At 41.4% G+C, this 16,596-nt stretch overlaps 1 long non-coding RNA gene and 1 pseudogene across 2 annotated transcripts; both read left to right on the top strand.

Annotated features, from left to right (window-relative positions):
• The first annotated feature begins 2,618 nt into the window (after window positions 1–2,618).
• Window positions 2,619–5,813, top strand: LOC118242619. 2 transcript variants are annotated; one of them, XR_004776940.1, is made up of 4 exons: window positions 2,619–2,775; window positions 2,930–3,009; window positions 3,664–3,835; window positions 5,601–5,813. It is a non-coding gene; the product is annotated as an uncharacterized LOC118242619 (long non-coding RNA). The 2 variants fall into 2 exon arrangements; XR_004776939.1 differs by having other exon boundaries at window positions 5,642–5,808.
• A 564-nt stretch (window positions 5,814–6,377) lies between these two features.
• On the top strand, window positions 6,378–10,220 carry LOC113591239 (annotated as a pseudogene).
• The last annotated feature ends 6,376 nt before the right edge of the window (window positions 10,221–16,596 follow it).

Raw genomic sequence — 16,596 nt, 5'->3', positions numbered from 1 at the left:
AGTGAGAAGAATCATTGTAATTTACTCACCATAAGAAGCTGATTAAAAGTCAAATGGTGAAAAACTCATATATGCATATGTTTATATACTCTGAAGCTACCATGCCAAAATTTCAATAAAAACAAATATTACCACGTGAGACAGGTGTTTGTTTTGTTGCATGTCCGCAAACATGTATGTGTGTGTGGGTGCGTATTTGTGTGAGTCAGTTAGTGAGTATACGTGTGCATATGTGCGTGTGTGTGTGTGTGTGGTGTGAAGAGAAGGTTTGCTGGGGTTTGACCACTGTCACACTGTGCCCAGTAGTTTTGTTTATGACTTTGCCTGCCTGATGAAGCTGATGAATCAAGATGTGGCTTTTAGAAAAATATTGTTTTAGTCACAGCTGATTGTGGCAGTTCTTTTACTCAAAATGTGCTTCCATTTGTAATGTAAAATGGTAAAAGTTATTTGTGGTTAACAAGATAAACTGTACACCCACCATATAGTTTAACAGGATAAACTGGCCAGCCACCATATAGGCAGTGGTAGCTCATTGGTTAAGGTACTTGAATAGTAATCAAAAGGTTGCCAGTTCACCACTGGCAGGTCCACCACAGCCAGGTTGCCACTGTTGGGCCCCTGAGCAAAGCCCTTAACACTCAGTTGCTCAAGTTGTGTTCAATCAGAATTGTAAGTTGCTTTGGATAAAAGCATCAGCTAAATGCCAAAAATGTAAATAACAAATAAACTGTGATATGTCTTGGACAAATATTGTTTTACACACAGCTGATTTGTGGCAATCTATAAGCTGTAAGCTTCTTGAACTTAAAGCAAACTTTGGCGGGGTTTCTGGTGTGCATATCAACACAAGAATTAAATCTACTTATGAAACATTCAAGCCATTTTCTTTCTCACTCCAGAATGTAAAGGAGGAATTAGTCAAACTGCACATTCGTTTAAGTCAGGTAGGCACTTGCAGTAATGAATGCAATGTGTGTAATTTATAACATCACTTAACTTTTCAAAACTGTTTTACAAGTTATCTCTGAATCTTTTTTCCTCCTCTGTCTTTCTCTCTGTCTTCTTCTCTCTCTTTATATGTGTGTGTGTGTGTGTGTGTGTGTGCATGTGAATGCATGTAGAGATGGAGGGATGAGTTTGTGTCATGGGACTCTGTATGAAGGTCTGTCATATTTCACAGTGCCGTCCTCCAAACTGTGGTCCCCTGATATCAGCATTAAGCATGTGTAAGTGGATTGACAGGAAGGAGGCACTGAGCCAAACAAAGTGCAACCTACAACATTGTCACATAGGGATATATGGTTTAAACAGCCCTCAGCACCTGGGGGGTGGGGGGGGTAGCCTCCTTCCTGACACAGTTCACCTGTATTCATTACCTGCTTCCATGTGTTCACCTATATCAATAGAACAGAATGTGCAGTTCATGTAAGTGCAATGTGTTGGTGTTTAGTGGAATCCGACATTAAAACCTCTGTGAGATGAGCCTAAGCCTTCATATCCTGAGTAAGGGCAGAACATCATATGTTCATTCACCCTGAGGCCTGAAAATAAGGAACATGGTTTTTAATATGGAAATGTTTGTTATGTGAGATACGTCACTTGTGTCGGATGTTTTTATATTAGTCCATATGTGAATATGGAAAAACCTTTCAACAGCACATATTCATCTTACTGTGTGTGTGAGTGTGTGTGTGTGTGTGTGTGTCTGCATGTGCGCAAAGTTATGTTCATGTTTATGTTTAATATCCTTCATAATTTAAAAGCTAAACATTATGTCTCTAATATGTTGCCTTCACCCTTTGTTAACTAACACAAATGGTGGCTGACTCACCCACACTCAAACATGTTGAAGCGCATGGACTACTACAAGTGTCTGTTGCCCCCTGGTGGTGAATAAAATATACTGCCCACACCTCTGCTTCTCTCTAATGGTAATGGTTCTTGTGAAGGGTTTTTTTGTGTTCACACTGTGTGCCATAGGAGCTACACACAACACTACCAGTCAACAACACATCTACTGTAAATGTGAGAGATTATTAATCGATTACAACCAAGCTGACACACACCCACATTGACTGGCATGGAATGTGGTTGGTATAGTGTAGTGGGTAACAATGTTACCTTTCCCAAGGGTAACCAGTGTTTAATAACCCCATCTCAGCAAATGCTCTATGCCATACCAATAAGAGTCCTGGGCAAGACTCCTAACACTACATTTACCTACCTCTGTAACATGCTTGAAATTGTATGTTGCTCTGGATATGAGTGTCTGCCAAATGTAAACTAACACTCAAAAGAGAAGTAGCACATGGTTTTCTGTTTTCTGTAACTAAGTAGAACACCACTAAATCCCTTCAAAGCCTTCTCTGACAGATAGAATAATACGAAATAATATTGAAGAACTATTCCAAAATGATGCTGCAGTTAGGGACCATCTCTAAAGATACAATACTAATGAGAAAATGTATTCAAAATGTTTTCATTTGACTTAAAAAGTTTCTATATTTTGTGACGTATTTAGTAATGTCGTGTGGTTCTCCACTCGACGTACAGTACAGCGGCCCCTGTGGCAAGTACCAGGCAGTGCAAACAGAAATAGCCCCGGTCTATAGTCTCCCCCAGCTCTCTGCACATGCTCAGTGCGTTCTTCTCGTGCCGGCGCTTTTGCAAGATTTGACGCAGGTGATTCAGCTCCACCTGTAGCGTGTAGGCACAAGACCCGAAACAGGCACACAGTCTACTGCCCCCTAAAGGGAAAAGCAGCAAGAAGGGGTAAGTGAGAGAGCAAATGAGAAAGAATGTTTGACATTGTTTTAGCATGGCTAGTTAAACTCTCATACCGAAACTTACCCTCTGTCTCACGTGTCTCCCACTCACTCCTCCCTATCGTCGTCCGTATTCGGGAACAAATGTGCTGCTTATCCAGGAATGCCTCCCATTGGCCAGCCAGAACAACACAGCCGTTTCTATGGAGCTGAATGCCAGAAGTGCCAGAGAGCCCAACAGGTAGATTTCTGAAACAGAAACAGTCTGTTCAGAAAAAACAGACAAAACTTTTTTTTCAGAATAATTATTTTTTTACTGAAGACATACTATAACAAATTCCTTCTGTGTCTATGTACATATCCAGTCTTAAAACATGTTTTCTATCCTAGGATTTTTCTCAACCCTAATCTACCTCTGACTCCTCTAGGCCTCCCCTATGTTGTCCTCCCTGTATAATTGGAGTAGTCATGTCCTCCCTGTATGATTGTGGTCTTTTGATGTGTATTATCAATTTAAGTGTCTTTGGGTTTTGAGAAGCACTATATTGACTTGTGCAGTGATATAAATGTAAATAATGCCTCCAGAATTATTCAAGCAAATTCAGTGAAGATGTGTTTTTATTTAACACTGTTTAATATCCAAACAACATCTCCCTGTTTGTTCAAAAACCATACAACCATTTCTCACTCTCTACCGAAGAGTAAGCACATACGCATAGGTTGGGTTTGTGTGGCCAAAAATTAATTTCGTTCTCTTTATTGAATACATTTTAACTAATTGTATATTGTATTGCTTGTAAGAAGTATCTCTTTTACATGTCAACCTCAAACCAAGTTTGCCATCTTTCTCTCGTTCTCTCTCTTTCTTCCTCTTTTGATTTCTCTCACCGATTAGTGGAATTTGAAGGGTGAAAGGAGGGAAGAGGGTGAAGATAAGGATGATGAAGATGAAGTGTCCAGTGTAGATGGTAACCATGACACTGAGGCGCTGGTTGAGGTAGACAGCTATGAGGAAGGCCAACAGGTCCAGAACCAGCAAGAGAGCACTGGGCAGCAGTAGAGTCACGGTAAAGAGCAGAGGAGATCTCCGCACGCTGACCTACACACACACACACACACACACACACACACATACACACACACACACACACACACACACACACTCACACACACATACACACATCCCTACAGCAGTGTAGAGGAGAGCTACACACACACTCACAGATATACATATACACACACCACACACACACACACACACACACACACACACACACACACACACACACACACACTCACACACACATACACACATCCCTACAGCAGTGTAGAGGAGAGCTACACACACACTCACAGATATACATATACACACACCACACACACACACACACACACACACACACACACATACACACACACACACACACACACACACACACTGCACAACCTGGTGTAGCTAAAAGGACACTTGTGCATACTGATGTACATACACACAAGCACACAAACACAGGATGAACTGCACACACAGACACACACACACAAACACAGACACACACCATAAATATACAGTCATCATAGAAACGAGAAGAAACCTGCACACTCTCACATACACAGATCTGTGTAGAGAAGATCTCATGTAGAGGAGAGACCTGCACACATGAACCTACACACACACACACAGATACACAGATCACAGTCACCATGTAGATGAGATTAGACCTGCACTACACACACACACACACACACACACACGTGTGTGTGCCCACTGACCTGCACTCTGATTGCAGAAGTGTTGAAGTGCTGGGCAGTTTGAAGATGAGAAAGCACAGAGAGAGACAGAATCTCCCACCCTCCCCTGGAGAAGAGGCTATCACTCTCTGTGTTTCCCCAGTGCAACTCCACCTCTCTCGCTAAGAGAAAAAAAGAGACCAAACGAAAGAGGGAACATATTATTCATGCAATTGGTACTGCAGGTGCCCAATATAACATTGGATTGGAGTGGGAGCATACGTTGGCTTGCACACATGTACATGTGTGAGTTCACTTGTACCTGTGTGTCACTGGGACAGGAAGGTGAGGTTACACGTGTGCCGGTCAAGAGGGAAGTGATACAGGTTCAGTGGACAGCTGGACTCCAAGAGGCGGGGCTTCTGTAGCTCCACCCATCCATCATAAGTGACTGACACATGACTGAACAGGTGTGCCTCCTCCGTATTTGTCCTGAAAGAGGTGGAGACAGGACAAGGAGAGAGGAAAATAAATAGAAGACAAATGAAGGGAGCAAGAGAGACAGACAGTGAGAGTTCTCCACAAAATATGTCTAATATTGCCCTCTCCTGGTGACAGCCTAATAATACATGTGAATTCTCTATGCTGTGTGAGAAATGAGAGGGAGAAAGAGCACTCACATCTCATATAATATAATATCAGGAACCCAGATTCTATCTGCAGGAAGAGTCACCCACATCACACCTCCATACTTAGAAGGGTCCCAATTCAGTGTTTTATCCCTCCATCCCTCCACAGAGAGAGAGAGAGAGAGAGAGAGAGAGAGAGAGAGAGAGAGAGAGAGAGAGAGAGAGAGAGAGAGAGAGAGAGAGAGAGAGAGAGAGAGAGTCAGTAAAACAGTAAAACAGTTTTAGTTTGTAGAAACTCCAATCATACACTCCAGTCAGACATTATCAGACATGCCATACCTGGGTGTACAGTACATAGAAAATCAGATGCTCATTCTTCTCATCCTGTCAAGAAAAAGGACAAACTTTGACATTCAGTCTCAAGAAACATTCACAGATTTTCAGACTGATGATTTTATCGTTTTCATTATTTCAGGATTCTCTCCCACTCATTTTTTTCTCTCTCACCACTCCAAGAACACTCAAGATGCTCAGGTCCACTCTGACAGGCACAGAGTTCCTCCAATCAACAACTGGTCTCATCTTAGCTGAATCCTCCCCTAGCAGACCAACCAGCCATTGGCCAATGGAGGGAGGCAATAGCTTCTCAGTGTTGGACATGCCCCCTGTAAACCAATAAAATTGAATAAAAGCAGTTACAAATCGAATAAAAAAATATTTTGTAAATATCTGTGTGTGCAGAAGAGTGCACAGGCATCTTCTCTCATGCCTAGTAACTCTTTATAATTGTGTAAGTGTGTGTGTGTGTGCATGCACAAGTTTGTGCGTGTGTATGTGTAGGTAAGTAGGTAGTACCTTGGAATAAGTGCAGGATAAGTAACAGATGGTGGCAGTCTAACTTCAGCAGAGTGAATCCACCTTCACCATTTTGAAAATGTCCCATTCCTGTCTTGTTCAGAGCACGATTCCCTAACACCAGAATAACACCTGCAAAAGCCTGTTTAGTCGGCAGTGTCTGAAAGAATACTTCAGTCACCCTTAGCCCCGCCCATCATCCTCTGGTCACAACAATGGCAGAATGTCACTGATATCCAAATCATACACTTACACACACACATAACCCAGTGCAATTTGAATATCTAAGCAGGCCACACACATCACTCCTCACAGGAGCTGAGAAGAGAAGAGCGAGGAGATCGTTTGGAGAGAGGGATGAAGAGAGAGAGGTAAGGAGAAAGTAATAATGTGATCCTGAAAGGATTTAAGGCTGTATGGTTCACTCTGCTAAATGTTTATCTGTCAACAACAGGTAAAGAAAACCTCCACTCCCACTGCAGTGCACCTTGCTTCTGTTTATAGATAATGTTTCATGTGTTGACTTCTGTAACCATGTTGAGAGTTTAACCCATCAGAAGCCTGATTGTTATTATAACTTGACTTGTGGGTGTGTGACAGTGCATAGTGTCGAAATGGACCTGGTCTCAGTGGTCAGCAATATAACACAGTTCTCCTCAGCCTGGGTCAGACCTGTTACAAACTGGACTTGTCCTCTCAGCCTGTACTTGAACCTGCACGTCCTCCAAATAATCGACGTGGTGCGTTACATTTACATTTACATTTACAGCATTTAGCAGATGCTTTTATCCAAAGCAGCTTACAATGGTGACTCAGTACACTTCAAGCAATAGGGGGTTAAGGGTCTTGCACAGGGGCCAACCACTCTGAGGCCAACCACAACCTCAGAGTAAGCATGCACACAGGCCTGCATGCACCAATGATCCCCCACACACACAAACACACATGAGCTCACACATACACACACACACACACACACACACACACACACACACACAACACGTACATGCTTGAACACTAACTCACTGAATTCACTACATTATCCAAAGAAAGTGGTTGGAAACATTCATTCCTCAAAAGTCTCATTCCTGAATTTAAGGCAAACATTCTGGGGGATTCAGGTCTGCATATCAAACACAAGAATTAAATCTGCTTATGAAACATTCAAGCCAGTTTCTTTCTCACTCCAGAATGAAAAAGAGGAATTAGTCAAACTGCATATCCGTTTAAGTCAGGTAGGCACTTGCAGTAATGAATGCAATGTGTGTAAGTTATAAGTTCACTTTTTTCACTGTTTTACAAATGTTATATCTGCACTGATTTTTTTCTTATATTCTTATCTCTCTCTGTCTCCATCTATCTCTATCTCTTTTTCTCTTTTTCTGTGTGTTTGTATGTGTGTATATGTGTGTGTGTGTGTATGTGTGTGTGTGTGTGTGTGTGTGTGTGTGTGTGTGTGTGTGTGTGTGTGTGTGTGTGTGTGCATGCATGTAGAGATGGAGGGATGAGTTGTGTCATGGGACCCTAATCTGTATGAAGGTCTGTCATATTTCACAGTGCCGTCCTCCAGACTGTGGTCCCCTGATATCAGCATTAAGGAGGCGTAAGTGGAGGGGTCCTGTGATGGGTCACTACTCGATGGGATTTCTCCTCCAGAGTCTGCCTCACAGGATGGATGTGTGTGTGTGTGTGTGTGTGTGTGTGTGTGTGTGTGTGTGTGTGTGTGTGTGTGTGTGTCCAGAATTGGCGTCTCCCAGCAGCACTCTGAGGTCTACGTGCGTATGGAGCCCAGTGGCTGGGTGAGCAGGGTGGAGGACATGCTTCTCACACTGCACTGTGACCTGGCCATGCTGCTGTTCCCCTTTGACCAGCAGAAATGCAACATCACCTTTTATCCACAGCTGCACACAGGTAATAACTCACACACCTACACACCAACACACACACACACGTACATATTGCATTAGAGATGAAGTTCAGACTCAGAGTAAGATTATGGCCTGCAATGGTACTTGAGAAATGAGCATTAAAATATTAAAAATGTTTATGAACAAGAGCTTGAAATTCTGGTTTAGCTTATATGTAGCTAGCTAACAGAAAGGAATAACCTGTCATAAAAAGACATTCTATTTATGTTTTATAATATTTTTACAACACCAACCCTCAGTTATACCCACACCATTGCATGATCAGATTCCATTATAAATTTTACATGAATTACAGCCAATTCTGTTGATATTTTTCTGTTGAAATGCATTCCAGAGCATGATGTGGTTTTAAACATCGACACTAGACATGCATTCAGCAACAGAACTCATGGTGAATGGGACTTAAAGGAAATTAAATTGTTCAGTTACAGTCAGCAACAATAATCACATCTCTGCTTTCAGGTATAAACAGAAATACACACATAATACTGCATATATTTATATATATATAAAATCACTCTCTTTCTACCCACCTTCACTCTCCTTCTCTCTTCATTTCTTCCATCATCTTTCTCACTGTCTGGCTCCCTCTGCAGGTGGAGTTGGAGCGGTACAGTCTCTTCTACGTGCTGAACTTGATGGTCCCCAGTGCTCTGGTCATGTTGGTTGATGTGGCAGCTTTCGCCCTGCCTGCTGACTGCGCCGAGCGCATCCCCTTTAAGGTCACGCTGCTCTTCGGCTACACCGTCTTCCTACTCCTAGTCACTGATATACTGCCACCATTCCGAGACACTACCCCCGTGTTAGGTAGGGTTGAGAGTGATTGTCAGTGGGTGATTGGGTGGATTTAAATACTGTTAAAGGCACACATACACATTTGGCCCTTTTGCATTTGAACTGAATTTAAATCAGTCAAATTGTTAATTATTTTAATTTGTTCTTGGTTTATTCTACAAATATATGATCATCACATTAGAATTTTTAGGAATAGAAACTTTAGTATTATTTAACATGATTATGGACCCTTTCATGTACAATAACCTTTCTCATATATGCCACTTTGTTTATATGATATATACATATTGTATACTATATAATTGTTGTTTTTAAATATTAGCTACAATAAAGGTTAAGAAGCTATTATAATTTCTGAATGACATATACATACCGTTTTTATATTCCATATATATTTTTGTATTATATATGCCATATGTGATTCTAATAAGGGTTTTTACAGACCACAGACCTATTTATATGAGTTGGGTTGTCCAATGACATATTTTACCTCTACATGTCCAACACTACACTGTGTGTGTGTGTGTGTGTGTGTGTGTGTGTGTGTGTGTGTGTGTGTGTGTGTGTGTGTGTGTGCACATGCACTTTCAGGTGTGTATCTGGTGGTGTGTCTTGTACTGTTGTGTGTAAGTATGGGGGGGAGTGTGTTGTTGCTGACACTGGGACAGCCAGACTCACACACAAACTCCAATCTACTGGAAAGGATCATACAGAAGGTGTATCCTCACCTCCTGGAGACAGATGACGCTACTGAGCATCTTCATGCCTGCCGGCAGAGCATTAGTAGAGATATGAAAAGTTAACTTGGTACAGTTTATATCACCCACATATCAATTTTTTTTGCTGCTGTGTGTTCAAACTATGTTAATATTACCCACTGTGAGTCTCATTAATCTCATACTTGAATAATCTTGTTAGTCCAGCAGTGTCATCTTTAGAACATTAGTGCTAATGCCATTAAACTATAAGCCCCAGAAAAGCAGACAGGGATTGAGAGTTTTGCTGAAAAACAAAATGACACTTACAATATATATCCAAACAGGTCCAGTAAATATTTCATACTAATTCAGTCTGTTTCCTGTTTTGTCCAGGTCTGAAAAGATCCTTCGCTCTGGGGTGTGGCAGGGCGGGACCAGGTGCGTGCGGGCAGGAGTGTTTGACTGACAGGTTGAGGGATGAGTTAGACGATGTGAGCGAGGAGCTGAGGATGCTGAACTGGAGTTACGCTCAGCGCAGTTCCAGACTTCGCCTAATGGAGGCAGTAGACCAATTCTGCTTCAGAGTCTACACCTTCTGTCTGGCTGTGTTTCTGCTGTCTCTGACACTGCTCTGGACTCTGGGCAGATAACTGGATACACATACCAAGACCTACTTAACACTGTACCTGACTGACTAGTGAAACTATACACAGAAAATACATGTTAAAAAGACCTCAACCTTTTATCCTATAGCAGGATAGTAGCAACCACTGTTTTACAGTTTGTGAATAACTAAAAGCAATATTTCCAAGTTTGAAAAATGTGTATGACACAAGGACAACCCAAACTTACCATCTGTGAGTTCAATAAATGAAAAAAGAAACATTTCATTTCTGGGTCCTAAGTTTTTAATTTGTTTTGTTTGTACAATCTTTTTTACACATCAAGTCTATCTGTTATTCAACACACATTGAATAAATGTATATTATACAAAGCAACAGAAGTTCTAAAATGGGACAGAGACACACGTTCAATTCTATATCAAAGCAGAAGAGTGCATAAGATGAAGCATCTCCACTGACAAATTTCTGTCAGTCATTCTCATGTAACAACTGCAGTAGACCTATGCTGGTTAAATGTAAGGCTCTTAATTGTACGTATCTACAGCTTTGTGAACTACAAATTGCTTTTCAAGTCCTGGGAAGCTGCCGCACTCCACATTTGCTTGCTGGTTTTCTCTGGGTTTCATACAGCTGATCTGCCTCAGATAACAACGCCAAGCTGCATATACCTATGATCCCTCCTGTCAGCAGCAAGGACAGAGGTCGCTGGGGTTGTTGCGGTCATCAGGGGTCATGCAGGGCAGCTTCCGAGCCTGGCCAAGGATGAAGAGGCCGTGCAGAGGTGCTCGTAAAACAATGAAAGCATAGCCGAAGGGCAAGATGCAGTCAAAAGATATACTCTGAAATATGAGGTAGAATGGGAAGGTGACAGCCAACGGGAAGAAGCTGATGGTGATGATGATGAAGATGGCGAGGACGGTGCGGAAGGCCTGTTTCTTGGCGGGGTGCAGCTCATTGCTGGCTGGTCCACTTTGTCTGAGTGCCCGCAGCACCGACACATTACAGAAGAGGATGATGAGGAAGGCGGCCACAAACGGGACGAGGAAGATGAATTCCTTATGCTGTATGGTAGACATGACCATTAAAACAGTGTAAGTTATGGTCACAGCCCACACGAGGGTGACAGCCACCAATCGGTGACTCCCATTGTGAAGCTTCATGAACACGATTGGATGCACCACGGCAACATACTGGTCAAGGCATATGCAGGTCAGTAAGAGAGGTGCACCAATCTCATTCAGATTGAAGAGGATGCTGACGTATTGAAAGATGTAATAGTTGTTTATCAGATAAGTGCTTAGCAAGTGTAGTGGAAGGGACAGGCAACAGACTGTGTCGAATAAAGCCAGGTTGAGTTTGAAGATATTGGAAGTGGAATGTTCCAGCCCACACAACAGGAGGTATGACACATGTACATTGCTAGGGAAACCAATAACAGTTGAAAGAACTTCAATGGAATACAGGAAGATATACCCTCCACAGGAGAAGAGCTTTTCATCAGGGACAGCACTGGTTGTCTGGTTATAGACGTACTGCAAACCAGACTGATTGACAGATGAAGAGGAGTTTGCAAGCATAGCATTCATGTCTGCTGTGGTTTGAGAAAGGAAAAGAGAGATTCATATATATATTTTTTATTTTCTGCTATTTTACAATGATTTATAATATGCTTAATTGTATAGCATATAACACCTCAGAAAGCATTTACAAAAAGCTACATAGGGAGAGTAAGAAAACAGATATCTGTAAAGCAGTTTGGTTGTAAAGCAAACCAAAGTCTGGGAAAATATGTAAACAGTCCTTAAAGTGGCTCTTGAAGAACAATAATTAAAATTCAATCTAAACCCTTTGTATTCCAGTATATATAAATATAGGAACAATAGACTAAACCTTATAGGTCACAACCTTTACATATGCAATCTAAAATGAAGCACAAAATATTTTGAATTATCTACAAAATGTATCAGAAAAACAAATTGAAAAAATTAATATATATTGAATATTTACTTTGAAGTGAGAAGAATCATTGTAATTTACTCACCATAAGAAGCTGATTAAAAGTCAAATGGTGAAAAACTCATATATGCATATGTTTATATACTCTGAAGCTACCATGCCAAAATTTCACTAAAAACAAATATTACCACATGTGAGACAGGTGTTTGTTTTGTTGCATGTCCGCAAACGTGTATGTGTGTGTGGGTGCGTATTTGTGTGAGTCAGTTAGTGAGTATACGTGTGCATATGTGCGTGTGTGTGTGTGTGTGTGTGGTGTGAAGAGAAGGTTTGCTGGGGTTTGGCCACTGTCACACTGTGCCCAGTAGTTTTGTTTATGACTTTGCCTGCCTGATGAAGCTGATGAATCAAGATGTGGCTTTTAGAAAAATATTGTTTTAGTCACAGCTGATTGTGGCAGTTCTTTTACTCAAAATGTGCTTCCATTTGTAATGAAAAATGGTGAAAGTTATTTGTGGTTAACAAGATAAACTGTACACCCACCATATAGTTTAACAGGATAAACTGGCCAGCCACCATATTGGTACCTTAACATTGGTTAAGGTACTTGAATAGTAATCAAAAGGTTGCCAGTTCACCACTGGCAGGTCCAACACAGCCAGGTTGCCACTGTTGTGCCCCTGAGCAAAGCCCTTAACACTCAATTGCTCAAGTTGTGTTCAGTCAGAATTGTAAGTTGCTTTGGATAAAAGCATCAGCTAAAACCAAAAATTGTAAATAACAAATAAACTATGATATGTCTTAGACAAATATTGTTTTACACACAGCTGATTTGTGGCAATCTATAAGCTGTAAGCTTCTTGAACTTAAAGCAAACTTTGGGGGGTTTCTGGTGTGCATATCAACACAAGAATTAAATCTGCTTATGAAACATTCAAACCATTTTCTTTCTCACTCCAGAATGTAAAGGAGGAATTAGTCAAACTGCACATTCGTTTAAGTCAGGTAGGCACTTGCAGTAATGAATGCAATGTGTGTAATTTATAACTTCACTTAACTTTTCACAACTGTTTTACAAGTTTTCTCTGAATCTTTTTTCCTCCTCTCTCTGTCTCTTTCTCTCTCTCTGTCTTATTCTCTCTCTTTATGTGTGTGTGTGTGTGTGTGTGTGTGTGTGTGTTTGTATGTGTGTGTGTGTGTGTGTGTGTGTGTGTGTGTGTGTGTGTGTGTGTGTGTGTGTGTGTGTGTGTGTGTGTGTGTGCATGTGAATGCATGTAGAGATGGAGGGATGAGTTTGTGTCATGGGACTCTAATCTGTATGAAGGTCTGTCATATTTCACAGTGCCGTCCTCCAAACTGTGGTCCCCTGATATCAGCATTAAGCATGTGTAAGTGGATTGACAGGAAGGAGGCACTGAGCCAAACAAAGTGCAACCTACAACATTGTCACATAGGGATATATGGTTTAAACAGCCCGCAGCACCTGGGGGTGGGGGGGTAGCCTCCTTCCTGACACAGTTCACCTGTATTCATTACCTGCTTCCGTGTGTTCACCTATATCAATAGAACAGAATGTGCAGTTCATGTAAGTGCAATGTGTTGGTGTTTAGTGGAATCCGACATTAAAACCTCTGTGAGATGAGCCTAAGCCTTCATATCCTGAGTAAGGGCAGAACATCATATGTTCATTCACCCTGAGGTCTGAAAATAAGGAACATGGTTTTTAATATGGAAATGTTTGTTATGTGAGATACGTCACTTGTGTCGGATGTTTTTATATTAGTCCATATGTGAATATGGAAAAACCTTTCAACAGCACATATTCATCTTACTGTGAGTGTGAGTGTGTGTGTGTGTGTGTGTGTGTGTGTGTCTGCATGTGTGCAAAGTTATGTTCATGTTTATGTTTAATATCCTTCATAATTTAAAAGCTAAACATTATGTCTCTAATATGTTGCCTTCACCCTTTGTTAACTAATACAAATGGTGGATGACTCACCCACACTCAAACATGTTGAAGCGCATGGACTACTACAAGTGTCTGTTGCCCCCTGGTGGTGAATAAAATATTCTGCCCACACCTCTGCTTCTCTCTAATGGTAATGGCTCTTGTGAAGTGTGGTTTTGTGTTCACACTGTGTGCCATAGGAGCCACACACAACACTACCAGTCAACAACACATCTACTGTAAATGTGAGAGATTATTAATCGATTACAACCAAGCTGGCACACACCCACATTGACTGACATGGAATGTGGTTGGTATAGTGTAGTGGGTAACAATGTTACCTCTCCAAAGGGTAACCAGTGTTTAAAACCCCATCTCAGCAAATGCTCTATGCCATACCAATAAGAGTCCTGGGCAAGACTCCGAACACTACATTTACCTACCTCTGTAACATGTTTGAAATTGTATGTTGCTCTCGATATGAGTGTCTGCCAAATGTATACTAACACTCAAAAGAGAAGTAGCACATGGTTTTCTGTTTTCTGTAACTAAGTAGAACACCACTCAATCCCTTCAAAGCCTTCTCTGACAGATAGAATAATACGAAATAATATTGAAGAACTATTCCAAAATGATGCTGCAGTTAGAGACCATCTCTAAAGATACAATACTAATGAGAAAATGTATTCAAAATGTTTTCATTTGACTTAAAAAGTTTCTATATTTTGTGACGTATTTAGTAATGCCGTGTGGTTCTCCACTCGACGTACAGTACAGCGGCCCCTGTGGCAAGTACCAGGCAGTGCAAACAGAAATAGCCCCGGTCTATAGTCTCCCCCAGCTCTCTGCACATGCTCAGTGCGTTCTTCTCGTGCCGGCGCTTTTGCAAGATTTGACGCAGGTGATTCAGCTCCACCTGTAGCGTGTAGGCACAAGACCCGAAACAGGCACACAGTCTACTGCCCCCTAAAGGGAAAAGCAGCAAGAAGGGGTAAGTGAGAGCGCAAATGAGAAAGAATGTTTGACATTGTTTTAGCATGGCTAGTTAAACTCTCATACCGAAACTTACGCTCTGTCTCACGTGTCTCCCACTCACTCCTCCCTATCGTCGTCCGTATTCGGGAACAAATGTGCTGCTTATCCAGGAATGCCTCCCATTGGCCAGCCAGAACAACACAGCCGTTTCTATGGAGCGGAATGCCAGAAGTGCCAGAGAGCCCAACAGGTAGATTTCTGAAACAGAAACAGTCTGTTCAGAAAAAACAGACAAAACTTTTTTTTTCAGAATAATTATTTTTTACTGAAGACATACTATAACAAATTCCTTCTGTGTCTATGTACATATCCAGTCTTAAAACATGTTTTCTATCCTCGGAGAAGGAGAGTGAAGGTGGGTAGAAAGAGTGATTTTCTCTATCTATCTATCTATCTATCTATCTATCTATCTATCTATCTATCTATCTATCTATCTATCTATCTATCTATCTATCTATCTATCTATAGATAGATAGATAGATAGATAGATAGATAGATAGATAGATAGATAGATAGATAGATAGATAGATAGATAGATAAAATCACTCTCTTTCTACCCACCTTCACTCTCCTTCTCTCTTCATTTCTTCCATCATCTTTCTCACTGTCTGGCTCCCTCTGCAGGTGGAGTTGGAGCGGTACAGTCTCTTCTACGTGTTGAACTTGATGGTCCCCAGTGCTCTGGTCATGTTGGTTGATGTGGCAGCTTTCGCCCTGCCTGCTGACTGCGCCGAGCGCATCCCCTTTAAGGTCACGCTGCTCTTCAGCTACACCGTCTTCCTCCTCCTAGTCACTGATATACTGCCACCATTCCGAGACACTACCCCCATGTTAGGTAGGGTTGAGAGTGATTGTCAGTGGGTGATTGGGTGGATTTAAATACTGTTAAAGGCACACATACACATTTGGCCCTTTTGCATTTGAACTGAATAAACTGAATTTAAATCAGCCAAATTGTTAATTATTTTCCACTCTACTGGAAAGGATGTTATTGTTAATATTAGCTACTATTAATCTCATTATGAAACTTACATAATCTAGTTAGTTCGGCACCATTAGAACATTAGTGCTAATGCCATTAAAGTATAAGCCCCAGAAAAGCAGACAGGGATTGGGTGTTTTGCTGAAAAACAAAATGGCACTTACAATATATATACAAACAGGTCCAGTAAAACTGTTGTCATACTAATCCAGTCTCTGTTTCCTGTTTTGTCCAGGTCTTAAACGATCATTCGCTCTGGGGTGTGATAGGATGGGACCAGATGTATGTGGGCAGGAGTGTTTTACTGACAGGTTGAGGATGTGAGCGAGGAGCTGAGGATGCTGAACTGGAATAATGCTCAGTGTAGTTCCAGACTTCGCCTGATGGAGGCAGTAAACCAATTCTGCTTCAGAGTGTACACCTTCTGTCTGGCTGTGTTTGTGCTGTCTCTGACACTGCTCTGGACTCTGGGCAGATAACTGGATACACATACCAAGACCTACTTAACATTGACTGACTAGCTAAACTGTACACAGAAAATACAGTGTTAAAAAGAACTCAACCTTTTATCCTATAGCAGGACAGTAGTAATGATTTTCTCTACAGTTTGTGAATAACTAAAAGCAATATTTCCAAAGTTGTATAATGTGC

This window comes from Electrophorus electricus, chromosome 16 (assembly GCF_013358815.1).
Source record: "Electrophorus electricus isolate fEleEle1 chromosome 16, fEleEle1.pri, whole genome shotgun sequence".
Classification (NCBI taxonomy): Eukaryota; Metazoa; Chordata; class Actinopteri; order Gymnotiformes; family Gymnotidae; genus Electrophorus; species Electrophorus electricus.
The sequence above is the reverse complement of the archived record's forward strand: the minus strand, read 5'-3'. Positions and strand labels throughout refer to the sequence as shown.